Source organism: Centropristis striata, chromosome 2, assembly GCF_030273125.1.
Source record: "Centropristis striata isolate RG_2023a ecotype Rhode Island chromosome 2, C.striata_1.0, whole genome shotgun sequence".
In the NCBI taxonomy this organism is placed as follows: Eukaryota; Metazoa; Chordata; class Actinopteri; order Perciformes; family Serranidae; genus Centropristis; species Centropristis striata.
In genome coordinates this window covers 12,798,476-12,819,535 of record NC_081518.1, presented here as the reverse complement: position 1 = coordinate 12,819,535, position 21,060 = coordinate 12,798,476, and the positions used below count along the sequence as shown (strand labels likewise).

The 21,060-nt window shown below is 38.5% G+C and overlaps 1 protein-coding gene across 1 annotated transcript in view; it reads right to left on the bottom strand.

The window, feature by feature from the left end:
- Positions 1-2,465, bottom strand: part of glceb (glucuronic acid epimerase b) — a 63,966-nt gene extending 61,501 nt beyond the window's left edge. The window contains exon 1 of the mRNA XM_059347046.1: positions 2,210-2,465. The gene's annotated coding sequence lies outside the window, so the exon portion shown is untranslated. The remainder of the gene's footprint in view (positions 1-2,209) is intronic.
- Positions 2,466-21,060: the final 18,595 nt, after the last annotated feature.

The window sequence follows — 21,060 nt, the reverse complement described above, 5'->3', positions numbered from 1 at the left end:
TTCCTCTCACTCCCTTTAAGCTTTTATGGATGCACAAAACAGTGCCTATAGAAACAGATAGATACAACCAATAGTGCACTGGCTTTAAGTTTGTACAATGCCTCTCTCACTGCTCAATACTAATAATGAATTATTATCATAAACCCCAAACTCAATTTATTGCATCTATAACTATTATGACCATTTTAAAACAGCTCTATTATATTTTCATTTTCCATTTATAATATATATGATTACACCTCTCAGTTTATTCCTTGCCTTTAATTTGGAACATTGTAACCATTACCACACATTCATTCCTTCATTGGTACATTGCATCTCTCTTTATTTCCATTCCAACCAAGCAGGACCACACTTGACTCAACTCATTCAATCACCCGAACTGTCGACACAGATGTGATTTGTTGTATAAGGTGTGCTCTTGCTTGGTTGAAACAATAAAACCCGCAGCCACACCAGTCCTTTAATAGATCAGTTTGACACTCCTGATGTACAGTACATCAAGCTTCAGACGCAGGAAAACTTCTATCAGTATCAAAAAACTGCTCCATCTTATCCTCTTCAGTGGCCATTTAAGAGGAATGGGAGCGCAACTTGATGTCAGTGTCCTGAAAATAGTCTAATGCGAATTTTATCAGGCCCTTAACGATGCACAAAGATGTGTAGCTACCAAAACATAAAGGGAACAGACTGTAACAGACTAGATTTATGGATGGAAAATTCAACATGTGTATTCAAGGACCACTAAAAAGTAGATTCAGTCACTGCAACCATGTCTGCTGTTCTCCCAGAAGCATAATTGTACATAAATGGTCTTTTGCTTCAGTGCATAATAACAGGACAGATGCAGTAATGCGTGGCACTTGTAGGTGGAAATATTGTGGATGAGGGGGATGTTTGAGGACAGAAAAGTTCCTGCACATTAGAAAAGAGACACTATCCGTAAGACAGTGTGGAGTATACCAGAGTAAACTAGCAGTAAAAAAGTAGCTATTCTGTTGCAATGGGTGAAAACATCTTTACCGAAATTAAACAGTAAAACTGCTGTTAAACCAGGAGCACACTCAATTTGACTGGACTCATTTCAATCACCTTAACTGTCTTCACAGAGTTGATTTGTTTTAACAGGTCTGCTCTTGTATGGTTGGAACAAAAACCTGCAGCCACATCAGCCCTTTCGTGAATCAGTTTGACAACCCTGATGCACGGTATAACAAGCATCATACGCACAAAAACCACTCTTATCATATCCTCTTTGGTGGCCATTTAAGAGGATATGGGCATGCAACTCAATGCCAGTGTCCTGAAAATACCCTAATCCCTCAACAATGCACACAGCTGTGTAGTAACCAAAATATAAAGGGAACCGACTTAAACAGATCTGGATAGAAAATTCAACATGTGAATTTAAGGACCACTTTAAAGTTAATTCAGTCACTGAAACAATGTCTGCTGTTCTCCCAGAAGCACAATTGCACATAAGTGGTCTTTTGCTTCAGTCCATAATAACAGGACAGCTGCAGTAATGCGTGGCGCTTGTAGGTGGGAATATGGAGAAGTTACTGCATATTAGAAAGAGACACTCTCCGTAAGACAGTGAGGAGCATCAGAGTAAACTGCCAATGAAAAGTAGCTATTTGGTTGCAACGGGTGAAAACATCTTCACCGGAAATAAACAGCGAAACTGCAGTTTAAAAACACAGAGACGACTGGACGTTAGCTAACCGGTGGCACAAGTTAAGTTTAGTCCATTCACAAAAAAAAACCTGTCATGGCTTCCTCGCGTAGACACATCATCACAACCTCTACAACAGGACAATAATGTCAAAACGTTGACATTTTTGAGCTGGCAGGAAGACAGCTAGCTAGTGAGCCAGCCAACAGCTACTTTATACTAAGCAGATGTATCGTTAGCATACAAGCTAACAGGGGTATTGCATTCCTGAGACAGAGTCAACACTGAGCTTTGAAGTTCCTGTATCCCCCCTCCGGTTCCGTTATCACAAGCAGACAAGCTCAAGGTTGTGTTAGAGACTTTTAACGGGTGAGTGTCTCACTTGATTAAGGCGTGACAGAAGAGTAAACAGAGACTGGTGGGTTTTAATGTTGATTGGCTGGTGTAAAACTGAACTGTGAAGACATCAGCTAGCTCTGCATACGAGTGTCTGGACAGAGGGAGCCAACAAGACGTTACCCTTAGCAACCTTACCTGAGTTAAAGCTGCCGCACACAGCTGGAGATTGTTCAGGCGACACCAGAAGTAGTTGTTTTCGGTTAGTTTAAAAGAGTCCTCTTCTACCTCAGGCTGAAACAAGGTTCAACCGAAGAGACTGTGGCTGACTGTGCTGCCTCCCAGCCACAACAGCGACTGACTACAGCTCAGGGTCTGCTCCTCACTGGGAAAGATCTGAAGCATCGCGAGATAGTACGAGAGCTCGGAAATATGCAAGAGCCAATCAGATTAGCCGACTGGAGCCAAGCATTTTATTTGTTGATGCTCTGTGGAAAATAAAATAAAATAAAATAAAATAAAATAAAATAAAATAAAATAAAATAAAATAAAATAAAAACTATTTGTGTACAATCATGTCAGAAACAGCTTTATGATATGAACAGAAACAAATCATTTTACAGAATATATTTGGTGCCTTAATCACATGACATTTAATGACATCTGCAATTAGTGAAGTGTCCAAAAAGGGATATTTAATGAGTTAGTCAAAACATCCTGTTACCTACATGAGTCATTAACTTTGTTATTGACCTTAAGAAGCATCACATACTGTATCTTGATATTATTTAATGTCCTGCCTTTTGTCTCTAACCATTATTGCATTATTTACTTTGTTCAGGCCAAACCATGCTCATTGCATCCCTCCAGCTGAAAAGACACAGTGTGGCAAGCAAATGTTGACCTTTTGTAATAAACTAAAGGAAGGAAGGAATCGGCGCGCATGAATATGTCCTACGCATATTTTAAGAGCCTTTCATTCAATCTACTTCACGATTCACGGGTTTATTGTTGGGGATCCAACAGTGTTTTAAGATTTGTTCTTGCACGCACCGAAATAGCAAGCAGTGAATTTGTCCTATGCATTTAACCCATCCTTTACACACCAGTGAACACCCCATGATAGCAGCACATTTCTGCGCCCGGAGAGCAGTAGGGGGTGATATACCTTGTTCAAGGGTACCTCATCAGCAATTGACCTGTCAGGCAACTCCAGTTACAAGCCTGATTCTCTAATAAGGCCGTGTATTGCCCAAGTTTTCCAGGTTTGGTGCACTTTGGCCAGATGGTAGAGCTATAACCATAAAGTTTGAGTTTTGGCCTGTAACTATTGAAAAAAAAAAATTTTCCCTGGACACTTTTTGTGTCTAGACCAAGCCCCCGCAGGATAGCCGGATTTGGATGCCAATTTGACATAGTGGCAAAACAATGGAATAAATAAAAAAATACAATATCCAGGTCAGTAACTTCATGCCATTAGGCCCAGAAAGACTTTCCCCATAGACTAACATTGGTAAAGAAACATCAGCAATTACAGTAATAAATCAGTTTATCTGATCTTTGTTTAGCTTTGTTGTTCTTGTTTTATCTTAATGTTTGTGTGTACCTTTCTGTAACATTTGCTCTTAGCAGTTTGTGTAAGAATCATTGAAGCCAATGGAAACTGGAGTCAAAAATACTTGGCTAATAAGGCTTATTCTGCTTCTACTGTGATTTCAAACAGAAGCTTGGAGTTTAATTCATGCTTGGTTATTTTTTAAAATGTGGAATCAGACCTGTGACAGACTGGTGACCGACCCAGAATCTCCTTTACTTTCTATTCAATGTACCTAACTCCTCTCTGCAACCCTGAAAGAAAATACGGGTCCCACATTGTTGTTAATGGTTAAGGCAGAATGTGCTGCAGTACTTTTGACGGGAATGAGGAAACACTGCTGAAATGTGTTACATAAAGTGCAATTTCAAGCTTTTCTTTGAGCTCTAATGTCTTTTTCATGAGGCTGCATGAGGGTTTTTCAGCAAAGACTTAAATAACTGAGATATTCCCCTCTCTTCAGTATATGCTGATGCCTAATCTTGTGAAATTCTCCACAAGAAAGGATAAAAGAAGATCATATCATTGCAGACAAAGTGAACTCAGGGGACAGCACATGCATGATGCAAGACAGCAACATTTTGCCTTTGAAAAAAACTGTTTAAGGGCTCTCACACTTTGAATTAAAGTACCATGTATGCCCATAGTTTACTGATATTAATGTTGTCATGCAAGCTGAATGTTGATATCCTCACAGATGATGCTCATTAAAACCAGTAGGTATAGATTTACCACAGGCTACTGGTTTTCTTTGAGGAATAATTTAAGATCAAAGAAGAATGAGGAGTTTGAGCTAATTCAGGTTTGTTTATACATGCTGCAAAAGACACATTCCTATAATTTATAATAGATCAGAAAAGAATGTTGATGATTTTTTGCCATATTGCAGTGTGGCTCTTGAGATGCCAGTGTTGTCTGTTCAATCCACCACTTAAGTCCAGACTGAAATATGTCAAGAGATATTGAATGCACTGCAATAAAAGTTTGTGCAAACATTCACAGTGCCTTGAGGATGAATCCTAGGGACTTTTGTGATCCCTAAACTTGCCTTTAGCTTCTCAACATTTACCCAATTGATTGGCACCAATATTCACAGGGCTGACACATAGACACAGACAGTCATGCTCTCATTCACACCTACGGGCAATTTAGAGTCACCAATAAACCTGTAAAAGTGCATGTTTTTGGACTGTGGGAGGAAGCCAGAGTACCCAGTGAGAACCCACGCTGACACGGGGAGAACATGCAAACTCCACACAGAAGAGCCACAGGCCAGAGTCGAACCTGCGACCCTCTTGCTGTGAGCACTCTGTGAGGCGACTCTGTGAATATGACTCATATGTTTTACCGTTATATTTAAATTTGTATACGATCACGGTCTTGTGATAATTTCGAATGTGTACTACCAGGTTATGTTTAGGAAAAAATGTGATGTGGTTACATTACATGACATCAAGCAACATTTCGACATCACTTAACTGCGTAACAAAACCAATGGTTAAGTTTAAATAATTCAAAGTTTACCATTCTGTTTCAAAGCTGACAGAAATAGAACATCAACATCATATTGAATGGATTGCAATGACAGTCTGTACAGACACTTGTGTCTCCGTTAAGTTGGACTTTTGACTGTGGTGATCTCTTAACTTCTCATGTAGCTCCATCATCAGTTTTAATTTGTCCAAACAATTTGGCTAACACAACAACTAAGATGTTGAACATGTTAAACATAAGCAATGTTAGCATGGTCATGTTAGAACTTAGCTCTGCCATATAAAGTCTCATAGAGCTGCTATGGCTGTTGACTCTTTGTCTTGTTCTTGAAAGTCAGATGTGAAACAAAAATGTGATGATCATCAAAGTTAATCAAGGCTATGATCACTGAGGTGTTTATGCATTTTTTACAAGCAGAAATACTCCTAGATTTCCCTTATGTTCCATTGTTTTAATATATTGTTCCTATAAGACTTATAATACTCTTCTTTTACAACATCAAGGATATCTCTGGTTATATTTTCCCTTAAGCATTGTGTGAAAATGACTGTGGGAGGACAATGTTATGTGGAGCTTTTTTTCCTGTGTGAAGTATTGTGCAATGATTATGTACAGCTTGCCTTTTTTTCATTATTAGAGCCTCTTTTTTGTCCTTAAAGCTCTTTGTGAAATTAACTTGCATGAGTAAGAATGTAAAGCCAGAAAATAGTTTTTAATGACATAATATGTTCCAAAATCAATGTTAAAATATCTGATAATAAATGATAGTTATGGAAAAGAAGAGCAGAAGGTAATTTGACTTGTACTATTTGGGAGATCATACTGTGATGTTTGTGAACCTATTTGTTGATACAAACAAGAAGCTTATTAGGGATAAAGTCAAACACTATTAACTATGATAAACTAGAATATAATTTTAAATTGATAACAGGTGTGAGGATAATGGGTCCGATAACAGATTGAAATGTAAAGCTCATTTCTCTGCTCTACATGCATACAGCATGCAAATCCAGTCATTCCCATTGTGCAGACTAATATTCTCCATTATCACTGTTGAAAGGAAGATGTACTGCTCGCAAAAGTACAGACCCAAGAATTTAAATTTGGGATTATATAAAGGCAATTCAGAGCAGATAATTTCCCCTTTTCCTTCCTTCCACTGCAGAATGCACAATGAGAAAGAGAGTTCTTCAATGGACGGAGAATATTTGAGAGCTTAATCAAATCTCTGGTTGACAAGCAGTAGCAGCCTTCTCCGTCAAACCCCACATGCTGAGGAATAACTGAGGAAATTAATGGAAATTAACCATCTCCTTTTTAAAAATTCATGTTCAAAGGCTGATTAAACAGATCACAGCCGGAGAGATTTTTGGGTGTTTTTTGTGGCTCAGACTCTTAAATGTCTATCCTTACCTCCAAGTTCAAAATGTGGACTTACAGAAGTTTTTTTTAAAAAGAACTTCAAACACTGGTCCTACTTTTAATACCTCAGAAATCATTCCAGAGCGACAGCAGCAGAAAAAAGGGATTAGCGCGCTTAATGCTCTGTCTTAAAAAATCAAATTCCCTCCTTAAAGATGATGCAAAAAGTGGAGTCGGATGAACTTTTCTCCAAAAACGTCTGTCAGCAGAGGATTGGCAAAATATAATAAATGTAATAAAAAAATTAAGGTAAAATTGAATGTGTGATGTACCTGTTTCTCCTTCAGCCAGAGGGATAGCTGCGAGGATCTCTGAGGTCATAGTCCTCTTTCTGGGTCTTTGTTGCAGGCGCCAACTCCAAACTGACTGACTGACTGAGATAAGGCGCTCAAATCCCTGCCATTCATTTGATCTGTGGCTATTGGTATTCTAAGTCTGTTTCTCATTTCAACTTTTGGAAAAGGAGAGAAGGTGCGCCACTTTAATGTGGTGCTCTCCGTATCTGACATCAACCTCAGGCACAAGAAAGAGAAATGAACTGACTGACAGCACTATGTGGACAGAGATAGAGGGAGAGAGGGGACGGGGGTGGGTGGGGGTGGGGTGGAGGTCTCTCTGTGGATGGAGACATTCAACATAAACTACTCTCTTATAGGATTTTATCAATGTGACTGTATCTAACCATTTATTTTCCAAAGCCTTGGAATGACACTCAGTGATTTGAGTGAGGATGTTTGCCACATTATGGGTCCCATGAAGAGTGCTTGTTGCCAAGGTAACAATATGAATCTCAATAAACACAAACAAAAACAAACAAAAACCCCCCATCATATTTTGCACTAGACTAAGCTTTGCTGAGTCTAATATAATTTGCACAAAGAGTGGTTTCAGCGTCTCGTAAAAGCACCCCAAAAACCCACAGAGGCCATTCAGATTGATAACAGTTTGTTAGTTAGACTGCTAATTTACATTCTTAGTCCTTGAGAACGATAAAGTTGTGTTGCTAATGGAAGAAGAAACAGAGCAAAGGGAAATAATCAAATGCTAATTTTCACACAAAGCACCAAGGGACATAACTGATACAGGCCTGGATGCAATTGGCTTTCGAAATTAATTCCCAGCAAGCTGCCTTGTTTTATAATATTTCTAAGTGGTGCATTGAAATGCATTTATCAACAGCAAGTAAAAATAAAAAAAGAAGGGACTGAGGGAGTTTGTTAGTGTTGGAAAACTGAGTTTGACAGATGCACAAGTTAGACTGAGAATAAGCACAGTGTCATCTGCAGTATCTACATTCTTTATTTATTGTATCATGTGCGTACAAGTGTCAAGCCCACATTAACTTATTAGACACCAAAAATAACGTGGTGAAAACCATATGACCAGGTAATTTGTTCCTACCGTTAAATGTGACCCACAAGAGCACCCTTAAAATAAGCATCCCTGCTGCTGGCAGGAGATCAAACCGCTCTAATGTCTGAGTGTAATAGTTGCAGATTTAAAATACATTGTTATTATTATAGTTTGCTTCAGTTTAGGCAACAAAACAACTTGTTTAAGGTTAGGAGAGGAGTACATGGTTATAGATAGTTATAGATAGTTAAAAAAGTAAAATAAAGGGATGTAACTACCAGAAGTGAGGTAGATATAGGTGATGTAAAGCACTACATAAAGGTGATATATCTGTGCACAGGCTTCACAGGGAAGATAAATAATGTAAGATCTTCAGGTGAAAGTCCTGTGTTTGCATGACGCACCAACCTTAGTGGATCTTGTCATTCTTCAGTTTTTGCTTTTAAACTCTACACTCTTACAATCCTCCATCGTTTTTTGGGGGAGGACAGTTCAGTGAAACATAACTTCTTACATATGAAATTACACTCTAAACAAAGACCTCCCTCTTTTCTCCCAAGTTCAACAAATAAAATCGGCCACATGAAAAGGGTCCCTTACTGTCTTTTATGTGATCTATTTGTCTCTCCAGAGGAACTCATCATTAACGATACTTAAAGCCCTTAAATAATCATAAAGAGACCTTATTTTTAGCTAATACTAATCTCAGCAAACAAAAATATTTGACTTTTTGTCTCATTCTGCTTCTTTACATAAGGCTCCATGAGTTGTTTTTCTATTAAACAATTTGTTCCTAATTTTGGTTTGTAACCAAACATCAACACTCATCATGAGCATCATGAATATGACACTATTATTGTTACAAATGATAACAAAAAAAAAGATTTCGACTCAGTTATCCAAAATATCCCTGGGCAAAATGTTTCAGTTGAAGATCTTAATAATGAGTATCGCTTCAGACATATTAACAAATCTCTTCCAAATTAAAATCACGTCACATTAATGTCTGATTATATGTTTTACTTTGTGCTGAAATGTAAATAATGTTGACATTATGCAAGAGAAAAATAATGATAATGTTCTACTGTTGATTACACTTTGTGTAGGGAAGTGGCTGTTAAAAAAAGCTTCAGTTGAATAATATCTCTACATTTCTGTAAGTCAGCAAAAGCAACATATAATATCAGTCTGTAGCAGCACTTCAGCACTTGATGCTCTCCTCAAAGGCACTGACTGAGTCACAGATGCTCGGATTAAGATTCCTCACAGAGATGAGTCCGTCTGCCCGACATTTGATTGATCTGAGCGTCCAGTGAGTGCGCCATGAGCAGAGCTTCTTTTGTCTCTCACTTTATCAGCTCTCTCAAGGTCATAAAAGATTCATGTGCTGTGGCTTCCAGTGTTTTTTATTTACTTTAAGTAGAGCATTGCAGACAGACACCAAGAGAGGACAGTGGTGTGTTGATTTTTATAAATATTTTCTAAGCACCCAAAGAAAGTTCTGTTTAACCAGAGAACACAATGAAAGAAAGCTGGCTGATGAGCGAAGAAAACAAACACTTTAAAACCAAAGCATCCGAGAAGCAGTCTCTCTTTCTTTAAATGTTTAAACGTAAATATACTTCCACATCTTCTGCTCTTACTGCAAACAAGCTCACTAGTTGTGAAGTTGACTGTATTCCTCAGCATCTCTCGGGCTCGTACCTGTGCAAGTCAGCATAGACATTCTTCTACAGTCTGTGGCCTAGATGTTAGGAATCGGGCTTGTAACTGGAGAGTCTCCAGTTCGAATCCCAGTACTGACAGGTCAAGGACTGAAGTGCCCTTGAGCAAGGCACATAACCCCCTTTGCTAAAAGCTGAGATTCAAATGTACACCACTACATTACTACTTCGAACAGCCAATCAAAAGCCGTGAAAGAAACAGGGTCAGCCAGTAACAACACAACAAGCTAAAGATGCTAACTACACTTTCATGTACCATTCTGATATTACTGCTGGTCCCTTTTTTGGTGTGAACTAGATTCCTCCTCTCAGTCTGGGTCAGAGATTTTTCCTTTAATGGTGAAAATACACCAAACAGTACCACTCAGCAGGCAACTTGCACTGCTCTTTCACCAGTCAACCTAGCATGTGACCAGCAGTGAGGGGCAGAAAGACGTGTCATTTGCACAGCAGCTAATTACCACCCACGTTTATGTTTGAAGTTAGCTGCGCCCTCTAGTGGACGTAGTGATTATGAATGGCAGCAAGGAGAACGTTTGTGAAGGCAAAAGCAGGAAGCGAGGAAAAGGAGTACAAGGCACAAAAAGGTCTACTTATGGAGGGTCAGAGGGGTGATACTTTACTTACCTAAGCTAAGAAACTACCGCACTTCTGTCAGTTAAATACATTTATTTTACTTTTTATATATATATATATATATATATAATTTTCACCAACATTGGAGAAGTAGTTTCATTGCCTAAAGCTAATGAAAAAGCAACCGGTATGTTAACGTGGATGTGTTGATAACCTTTATAAGGTAAGGGCGCTAAATTTGGAAACGTCCCTCTGGGTGGTATTTTACGGTAGGAACAAACAACATATGAGGTTGTGTGGTTTGGAGGACTTGTTGGCCGGATCCAGAAATCCTTACTTAAGCTAACATTAATATGAATTCTTGCTTTTGTGTTGAAAACATGAAGACTTTACCCAAAAAACAACTTCTGTTATTTGTTACTTTGATATTTCTGTGGCAATTACCATAGAGCTGCTCATTTTTAAAGAGGTTATAGAACTGCTGAAGCAGGCAGCTCCTCCTGACAGCCAAATGAAAGCTCAGCTTTTTCAGTTGCAATCCATCACGGAGCAAAAGCGTGCTTTGACAAATTTGAGTCTGTGCACTTTTCACCGGATGCATAAGTTGTATCATCCTCATTTTCACCGAAAAGGAAACCTGTCGTGACTTGTTATGAGAGCTGATCTCAAGTCAGCAACGGCAACCTGTGTCGTCTTACCTCAGCACTAAATCAAAATATATAATAATCTGAGGAGCAGAGTGGGGGGGTCTGCACATTGACACAGCTGCAGTTCTGCTGATAATCCCAAGGTGATACTTTGGTAATGGAGGTAGGTGGTGCAGCTGGTTGGTAGGAGGATAACTACAGCCCATGGCTCATTGTCACCAGGCACCACCCTCCCACACACACCAGTCGATACACACCAGGGACCTGGGCGATTAACTGCATTTTCATGGTAAACAGAGCCAAAGACTCACACAGCTACTTCAATCAGTCATATATATAGAACTTTTTTCCTCTAGTGCGTCTAGAGCAGAAGGGAAAAGGTAGCTATTCATGGAAAAGGTTTTCCTTCCCAGTTTAAAGGGGAACCTCACCAATTAAAATAAAATAAAAAAAACCTACTAAATACATTACATAAAGCCCTCTGTGGCTCCAGAGGGAGTTCTGTAAAGCCTGATAAATTGCCTCAAGTGATGTCATGTCAGCTTCAGTTAAGGATGAAGTCTACAAGTCTGAAAATGAAAAGAAATCTGTTGCATGGAGTTAAAAAGAAGTGACTTTACCTGACCTCTGTAGCTTGCTCCTCATCTCTGCTGGAGGCTACTAACGCCGCTAGCATAACTCACCCGAATCACAGACAGAACTCTCTGATTGAGTTGCAATGTGCAGCATACTGACCTTTTTTTTTTAACTGTCTGTTGTGAGTCTGATGATGGTACAGTGGTGCAATGCCACATTTGTTTTGATTGTTCTAAAGTATTTATATCTGGTTCAACACTTTGGGCAAAAATCTCACAGTGCAAATTTGACATATTTAGACCACATTGAAAAATCATGCTTTTATCAATAGTCAAAGAAACATTCTGTCATGATGTTTATTTAATGTTAAAGCGGGCTGTTGCCTAGGTAACTTTTGGGGTCTGATATATGTTTAAGATAAAATAATTGTAACTTTTTTTTCAAACTTTTACTATAAGTGAACAAAACACTGCCACTCACTCCCACAGACTGCTGTGATGCTATTTAACATCAAGTATTCAGTTTCTCATAAAACTCCGGGCCAAATAATAAAGACAGCTGATTAATTTATAATTGCACTATTTTTCTGGCACAGGTACCAATTCTCTAGCAGTGAGCAAACAGTCAGTGCTCACATATTTCTCTACCAATGGCTGCCCGTGTCTTTACCTCCTACAGACGAGAGGTCAAAAGACAGTGAAAGGTAAGGAGGAGTCAAAATACATTGGAGAGAATAGCAGAGTACTGAGGAGAGCACTGCCATTGTTACAGCTATGCACACATTGAGGAAGATATATTAAAGAATTTAAATAGAAATGGTTTCAGGACAGAATAAGCTTTTCAGACGGCTGACATTAAAAATCTACAGTTCCCACATTGTGCTCATATTCGGTGCACTGTATCTTTCTGGTGTCTCAAATGGCCCTTTACAGTTATTTACTGTTAAATTCTTGGAAATGGGAATTTTCAACAGAGAATCATTTGGGAGAAAATTAAACAGCTTGTTGAAAACAAAGCAAAAGGAGACGAACACATCACATTCATCGTGGTATATTACATCACATGTCATTTAGCTGACGCTTTTGTCCAAAGAGACTTACAATAAGTACATTAAACCTGAAGGTACTAGCCTTAGACCACACACTGCAAAAAAGCCAACTTGTATTATTTGGCCTAAAACAGTGATTTAATTTGGTAAAACTTGGAAATATAAATTACTGACATTTAGGGCAATAATGTAAGTTAGCACAACAAAGGAAGCCAGTTATATGCTCAAAAACAAGTTTGTGAGTTGTTGTTACTCAAATCTTTAAGTTGGGGTTCAAAACAAGGGACAATAGTTCTGCTAACTCTTATTTCTTTGTTGTGAAATTCGGTCATTAGCGAAAGCTAGTGGCTAACTGATGCTAGCCGTTAACTGATGCTAGCGGCGCTGCTTGTTACAGCTACAAGAGTAGCCATTAGCGTATCAATGCTAACTCAAAATTGTGGTCACAACATTAGCTGACATTTCATAGCGGCGTTACAATCGTGCCAGAGAAATTCAGAGTTGAGCAAACTCAAAAACAAAACTTAAAATATTTAGTTTAATTGTCCAACCTAAAATTTTATCGAAGTTTGTTACCTTGAAATTTTGAGTTCACCCAACTTTTCTTTTTTTGCAGTGCAGGAATCAAGTAAGTACATAGCCATCTGTAGTCGCTACAGGAGTGCTTCACGTTGAAGAAGAAGAAGAAGAAGATTTTTTTTTTTTAAGGTTATTCAACCGAGGTATTGTTGGAAGAGGTCCTTCTTCAGCCTGTGGCGGAAGGTGTACAGGCTGTCTGAGGTCCTGATGTCGGTGGGGAGCTCGTTCCACCATTTGGGTGCCAGGACAGAGAAAAGTCTGGAGGTGGATTTGAGGAGAGTTGACCCACGCAGGGTGGGAGTCGCCAGCTGTTTGGCTGATGTAGAGCAGAGAGGACGGGCAGGGGTGTAGGGTTCGACAAGGTCCTGGATGTCCTGATGTTTGGCAGACCTGCCAAATTCCCATGTAAATGTCTTAGAGGGGTGTAAAATATGACCAATATGCCTTTCCCCTCCATTATCTTTGTCTTTCCTTTTAAAACTTAGTGAGAAGACCATTTCCTATAATATGAGAGTAGGAACGGATGAATTTGAGTGAAAAAGAAGAGCAGCTTTATGGAGCTTCTTATGGGATAATAGAAATTATGCAAATGAGGCCCAGACATTAAAAACATTAACACAGGGAGAAGTCGTGAAAATTACAAAAGTTCTTGATACCAGATAAATTATAGTTTAATTTATCTCCACAGCTTTTCTCTTTTACTGCAGTGATTTTTTTTTGGAGTAGCTCAACTGAAACTTTTTCACAGGAGACTGAGGACATGGTGCTTCTTTTCTGAGAGGAACAAGTGGTTGCCTTCATGAATGTCAATCACGTTACTATGGCTGCTGCTGCTGCTGCTGTGGCAATACTTTGACAAAGAAATAAGAGTGAAGGCCATGACAATGGAGGATAAGGACCCAAAAGACAGCCTTTCAAGTGAAAGATGTTTTTGTGGAGACGCAGATAATTTTATTCTATTAATTAAGACAGTGATGATGGTGATTTATTGTTTTGTTTTTCTCCTCTTGAAGCAGACATAAAAATGGACCAAGTTACATAGAAGAAGCCATCCCAAGCTGCTCTTACTTTAAGTATTTTTAATTGTTAATGCTAAGAGAAGGCAGCATTGCACTGGTGGCAATGAATGTGAACATGCTGATGTTTACCGGTTATATTGTTTACTGTGTTCACCGTCTTAGTTTAGAGTGTCAGCATGCTAATAATTGCTAATTAGCAGCACGGGGCAGCAGAGGGCGACACCAGTGGTGACAAAAAGAAGTCAGATTGTAAAGAAAGCTATGTGAAAATGACCCTACTTCTTACTTGATTTATTACCTCAGCAAACATTTTTCTTTTTTTTTTCTTATTGTCTTCATTACTAGTTCCAAGTCTTCTTTAATACAGCATGATGTTCATTTCGTAAATTATGGTCCCATTTTGAGTAAAATGATAAAGCAGGGTATGCTTTAGGGCTTTTGATAGGTTTAACACGTTTGTCACCTAAAATTGTTTTGCTAAGCATTGTTCATTGTTCATGTTGTTCCTTTTGAAAAATATATCCTACCTGCTAATTAAGGTAGCTGCTGTAGCTCACACTAGCGTGAGCTGGTAACTTGGTGCCCTCCTCTCCAGCTTCACCCTTTGTATGGCTGTTTCTGGTTACAAAAAGGTGAAGAAGGCCAAAATGCCAGACTCCAGGATTCAATAGCAGTCTACCAACCATAGGGGTATGTCACAGTGGCTCAATCCACTTCTTTCACACAGTATGATAAACACTTACCATGAAGTACAGATGAGGCTGATAGGAATAAAATTCGTTTTTCAGTATATGGTCAAAATAGCGGAAATAATGAAACTTTGACCTGTTGGTGACACTTGAATCATTACAGTTCAAACTGAGGTGAACATGTGAGTGTCAGTAAATTCCATAGTTGTCCGATGAGATGAGACTGATGGTGATAGAGTAAAGCGGATCACATATTATCACTAGTTAATGAGTGGATAAGTGGTTGGTGGAGCTTAAAGAAAAGTCAGAGGATCAGAAAAGTAATTAGGAATCATCCATCTAGTAGAAATTTTCTGATACACCATCCAACAGTTGTTGAGATATAACATAAACCTTGTGGTGGCGCTAATGGAAAAGAAAGAAAGAAATCGGCTTCAGCTTTTCTTTTCTTTTCTTTTCTTTTTTTTTTAATACAAAATTTCATGGCAATCCATTAAATAAATAATGAGACATCTCAGTCTGAACCAAAGAGGTGGACCGACTGATCCACTGACATTCATAGCGCCTTGGTGTAACTTACAGAAGCTGCAGAAACCACTTGCTCTGTGAAAATATGCTCCATCGGTTGCAACTGAGACTCTTTGCCTAATTCCAGCATACTGTACAGATTATCAGATCTGTGTCAAATGCTCCTCCACCTCATTATAAACATGAGGACACTGCTGCAGATTAGCACTTGGCAAATATGTAATTATACATCATCCACCGTGTTGAAATATGATTAGGCACAAACAGGGACGTTCTGTGTGAATGTGTGTGAGAGAGATGGATCTAGTGAGAGCGTGTAAGTGTGTTCAGTCTGTATGTATGACTGTATGTGGAAACTAAATACCAGGAAAGATGTTCTTTCTCTGATCAACACTCCTAATGTTCTCATATATCTCAGCTGCAGCAAACTAAGAAGATTTGGATCTGAAAGTATCCCTTGTTATGTGAACTAGATCTCACATTGATAATATAAAGGAATCTCATGCTCCGGCAGATGAAACAGAAGCACTGACTCCAAAGATAGAGATCAATCTGAGCTTCTTTTTATTTATTTTTTTAAGCCTGAATATTATTTTTCATGCGGTTTGTATTGAAATTTGAATGCCGGGGGGGGAAAAATAGAGCTAGCAGGTGACAGGAAGGGAGAGGCTGAAGAGCAGAGAGTCTGCACAGTAACATCTGACTGCTCTAGTTGAGCAGAATGGAGAGGCCTCATTAAATTTTAATTGCAGCGCGATGCTGAGTGCATTGCCATCTACATCAAGATGCATGTGACCTTCTTTTTTCCCTCTTTTTTACTTCCACCAAATGCGAGTGTGTACAGTCTCGCCTGTCCTCTTGTCAGCTTAACAGCCTTGAGATTAAATAAAAGGATGTTGGGGAAAACACGGACTCAGTTAATTTCCACCATTTAGATTTTTTAAATGATAAACAGAAGACCACTCAAAGCTATTCAGTATCCAACAAGAATAATTTGCATTTGTGGAAGAGGGCTTCTTTTGCATGATGGTGGTAACTGTTACACGTTAGGCTTGAGATAAATCTGCTTAAAGCATTGCAGAAAGCTAGAAAATTTAACAAAATACCTGCTTGAGATATAAAAAAGAAGTCACGTAACTCGATTAATATGTGAAACTCTTCATCCAAAAGCCTCATAAAGGGGTTAATAGGTTTAATAGAGTTAAAGACACACAATAAACACAATGAGGCTATAACAATACAAATCACACTCCAGCATTCAAAACCTGAGTCACACCGATCTTCACAGGTTGATGTGAGAAGACGGAGTCACGTGAGCAGGAAGCAGCCTGTTCACTTTGCGTGCTGGAGGAGATTAGTGTGTGTTTATCGTCTTCCTGTCCTGGATGGGTGTTGCATTACAAGGTATTGTCTCCAAACTGCCAGAATCAATTAATATGAATAATGAATGCAGACTGACGCTGCTGGTTGTGAGTGCTCATTTTGTTCCACCTCCCATTGTTCTCACACATGCAGAGCGGTTTAATTTTGCAGGAGGTACAAGTAGATAATTCTTTAGCGGATAAAAGTAAAATGTTCTTTATCAAGTTAAAGGCACCGCATGTGTTCAACGAGCCTCACAAGTCATGCTCTCCACAGCACCACCATGGCAAAATATGAACTATTCTGCCTCTTAAAAAGGTGAAGGAAAGGCAATCTCATCCTCATGTATGAACTGACACCACTGAGTGAAATCAAGGGCCATCGATGGCATTACTCACCCTACTCAGATCACTTTACACACTTCAGCAGCCACAGCTGGAGGAGTCACACATATTAGCTGGGTCAACAGGCACCAAGCAGTGGTCACTGAGCACCAGCAGACACTTTGTACAGCTCGCTTCAAAATGCGGATTTCCTGCTCAGTGTACACTAAGACCACAAATATAAAATATCTAAAATGCTTTTCCAATCTATTATTTACAATGATTCAGTAAGTAATCAAAGTAACTAAATTAAACTAGTTTAAGGTGTAAGTAGAAAAATAACTGCATCAAAAGATTCCAAGGTTTTCACAGAAAATTATTTTATGTAAAAGTTAAGAAAAAAAAGAAAATAATATATAACCTCCCAGTCTGACAATTTTCAGCCAATATGGAAGTGTCTTAAACCTGCATTCCTCCTCATGACCAGCAGGGGACAACTCCACCGGCTGCAAAAAGAAGTCAGATTGTACAGTTTATGCAAAAATCACCCTTATTCTCACTTGGTTTATTACCTCAGTAAACATTTTCCTAATGTGTTTATGGTCTCAGTCACTAGTTTCAAGTCTTCTTTACTACAGCATGATGTTCATTTTGTAAATGATGGTCCCACTTCAAATAGACAGAAAAGCAGGTTATGCTTTAGGGTGGAGCTACCTTGAAGTTGCTAACACGGCGTATTTTCGACCAAGAAAGAGACATAGCAATGTATAATCATGGCATTCCTAAATATCTGTGAAATAGTTTTTGGCTTGCTAACTTTGTTAGCAGCGACTTTGCAGAGTGTAGCCAGGAGCCAGGGGCAGTCAGGTTGCAGGTATTGGTGGGGTCCTTGAACTTTCTTTGCACAGTGTTTTATTCAGTTTATTAAATTTAATTTTAACACTTTGGTTGACTAACAATGTCTTATTTGGGGATCAGCTCGGCTAAAATACACTCAAAGGAGTCAGCTGTCATGTTGAATCGTGGATACACCTTGCTAACCATGCTAGCTAGCCAGCGTTAGCTGGTAATTTAGCGTCCTCCTCTTCAGCTCCAACGCCTCATCCACATACGGTCACATCTGGTTCCAAAACAGGGTACAAAACAGATGTCCACAAACTGATGGGTGATATCACGCCAATTTCACCACTTCCTTATATACAGTCTATGGGCACATGCTGCTTTGAGCTAATTGCTAATGTCAGAATACTAACATGCTCACAACGACAATAATATTTGTATAATATAATATATATAATATTTGCTGTGTAAGCTTGGTGTGTTAGCATGCTAACATTTGCTAAATATCACCAAATACAAAGTACAGCTGAGGCTGTTTTGATCATTAATTTTTCAGGTCATTAACCAAAGTATTTGACATGTAAAATCTTTGACCTGATGATGTCACTGGAGGAAAAGTCAGGAGAGAATCAAAGTCTTGAGGATTTATTACCTGGAAACCACCAAATTGTGGTTTTCTGACTATATATTTTATATTAAAATGTTATTGTATTTTATTATCTATGTTTGACTTTTCGAATATTCTTGTGTGTTTTGCTGTAGGCTGTTTGTTTGTATAATACATTTTCTTTAGGATAGTATATCTATCTATAGTGATCACCTAAGTAACAGGGAAGCATCAATGTTGTATGTATCGCACTCTCCTGAAGTCGAGGAAGAGGTTATAAAGAATTCATAGTGACTGATATTAGCTGCCAGTGTTATTGTTCTGTTGTGAATAATTGATAGTAAAGGTGTCGAACCCTGACCCTGTGAGGAATCTGAAAAGTAAGAGGGCATGTTTGATTTTAGCAAAAGCATTTTGGAGGGAAATGCAATAAAATCTTGACAGCAATTATTCTCATCAAATGTTTCTATATTTTCAAACAAAGAGAAAATGTGCAACACATTCTTAAAACACAGATTTTCAGATGCAAATAAATGACAGAAAGAAAAATATGTAATGTTTGCCCTTTGACTAAAAAGGGTTGATATGGATTTTTTTCCTCCAAATTAAAGTGTGTATAAAATGTGACCTGCACTGTTACATTTGAATTCATTAGTTGGGGTTTCGTTTATGCAGCTCTGCAGGTTATTGCTAAATCGATCTGTTAGCATTTCCATTATTGACTTTTATCTCAATGAGCAATTAACAAGTTGGTGATTAATTGTACCCTACAGCGGGCTAAAACAGGAGCTCCAGATAGTATATTTATATTTATAAGTGCATAAAATGTTATCATCGAGATGGTAATGCTCTCAGAACATCTAAAAAGAAAAAGAAGCTCACCTAAAGATCAAAGCCAGATCTAAAAGCCAAACAAATCTTCTCTTATGTAAGAAAACATCTGAATTAAATTTGACTAAATGGGAAACAATCTGTTTTTGTATATGGAACATTTTCCACAGCAAAAGTACATTTTTCTCTCATTATTGCAACATCAATGCGTTGTTTTCCTATCTCTATGTCCTGGTGCAGTGTTGTTTGAGCACTATAAGGATTTCTTGTGCTTCATTTATGTAAGTTTGTCGCTACAGTGCAGCTGCTGTTTTAATTGTGCACAGTATATAAGCACACCTGCCTGAATTCTGCATCTTAAAACCTGGTTGCTGCCCAGGAAAGCTGCCAAATTATTCCAAACTCCAACAGAGGAAAACCGTTACTCTAATCAAGTCTGTTCAAGGTTTTTTTCTTTTTAATTTTCAGGCAGCTGCTGGTGGGAGATGAGTTAATTAGAACTGACAACTAAGTAACATTATGAGAAAGATTTAATGCAAAGTGTGCCGTGTGCGAGCACTTAGGTTGGGGGGTTACCACAGGCATAAAGTGCTGCCATGTGGAGAAAAGTGGAACAGCTTGATTATTTCTGCAGTAACTGTTCCTCCCTGCCATCACTGTGCCATGAAAACAATGTGTTCACTTTTAACCTGCCTTGTTAAATCATTAAGTAATGCATTTTTAAAAAGCTGTGAAGTTTTTGTGGTTATGCAAAGATTACTGAGGGCGTTGAAAAGCTCTTAACGGTGAAATAAAAATAGATTTTAATACATAATTTTCTTTAAACATGTGCTTTAGCTTTTTAGGTTTTTTTATCAGCAGGTTTTGTTAAAGTTGAATGCACAATGTTAAACATATTAACAACAAATATAATCTGTCTCTATTGTTTCCAAAAGCTGCTCAACAAGGCTGTTGATTCCATCTCTTCTTATCAAACATCTCCCTCTGGTGGTGCATTAACTCCTTCACAAGCACTTTTTCAACAAGCCTTCAGTGCTGTTTTCTTCAGATCACCCTTCATTTCTGTCACATATGATACACACAATTTACTATTGTTGGCCTTATTATATTTCTGTGTAACAGAGCCAAACACATTGTAAGAATAAGAACTTTCATCAATATAATACAACCATTGTAAATTCTCTGGGACCGCAGATTGTAAAAATTAAGCAAAGTAAGTTAAAAAAAAAACTTTTGCTTGACAATCAACTTTTGGTCCGTTATTTTTATCTCTAAATGGTTGCAATTACGTAGCGTCTTACCACATGCGTGCACTTGTGTCTGAATGTGAGGGGTGGTGCTTTTTGTATTTGTTTATTGCTGTTGTTGTATCTCTTCTCCATGTGTTTACCTAAATTGTCCTTGTTTAATAACCTAACACATAAGAGTAAACATGATCTGTACTATCCACACAGCAGACACATGCAGCATGATCCAAACCTCAGTATCAAACATCAAATCTCTGGAAACACAAAAAAATCCTAATTGAAAATTTTCATCTAAATCACAGGCTTTTTTCACCAGTTATCATGCCATAAGTGTGGGTGAGTAGGGGCCTCCTCCACCTTCTAGTAGGTACAGCAGGTCGTTATCAGCTCATTCAACAGGCTGCTGTATTAACATGTATTGTTTAAGGCTGTGGTGACACCACAGTAATCATGAATGACACCACTTCGGAAGTGACAAGTCTGAAAACAAAGGTGGATTTTATTATAAAGAATGAAAAGGTGCTCTCAGGGCAGAGGAGGGTAGGAGATCCGGGTTTGTGTCCTGTATGAAACCAAGCGGAAAGTCACCT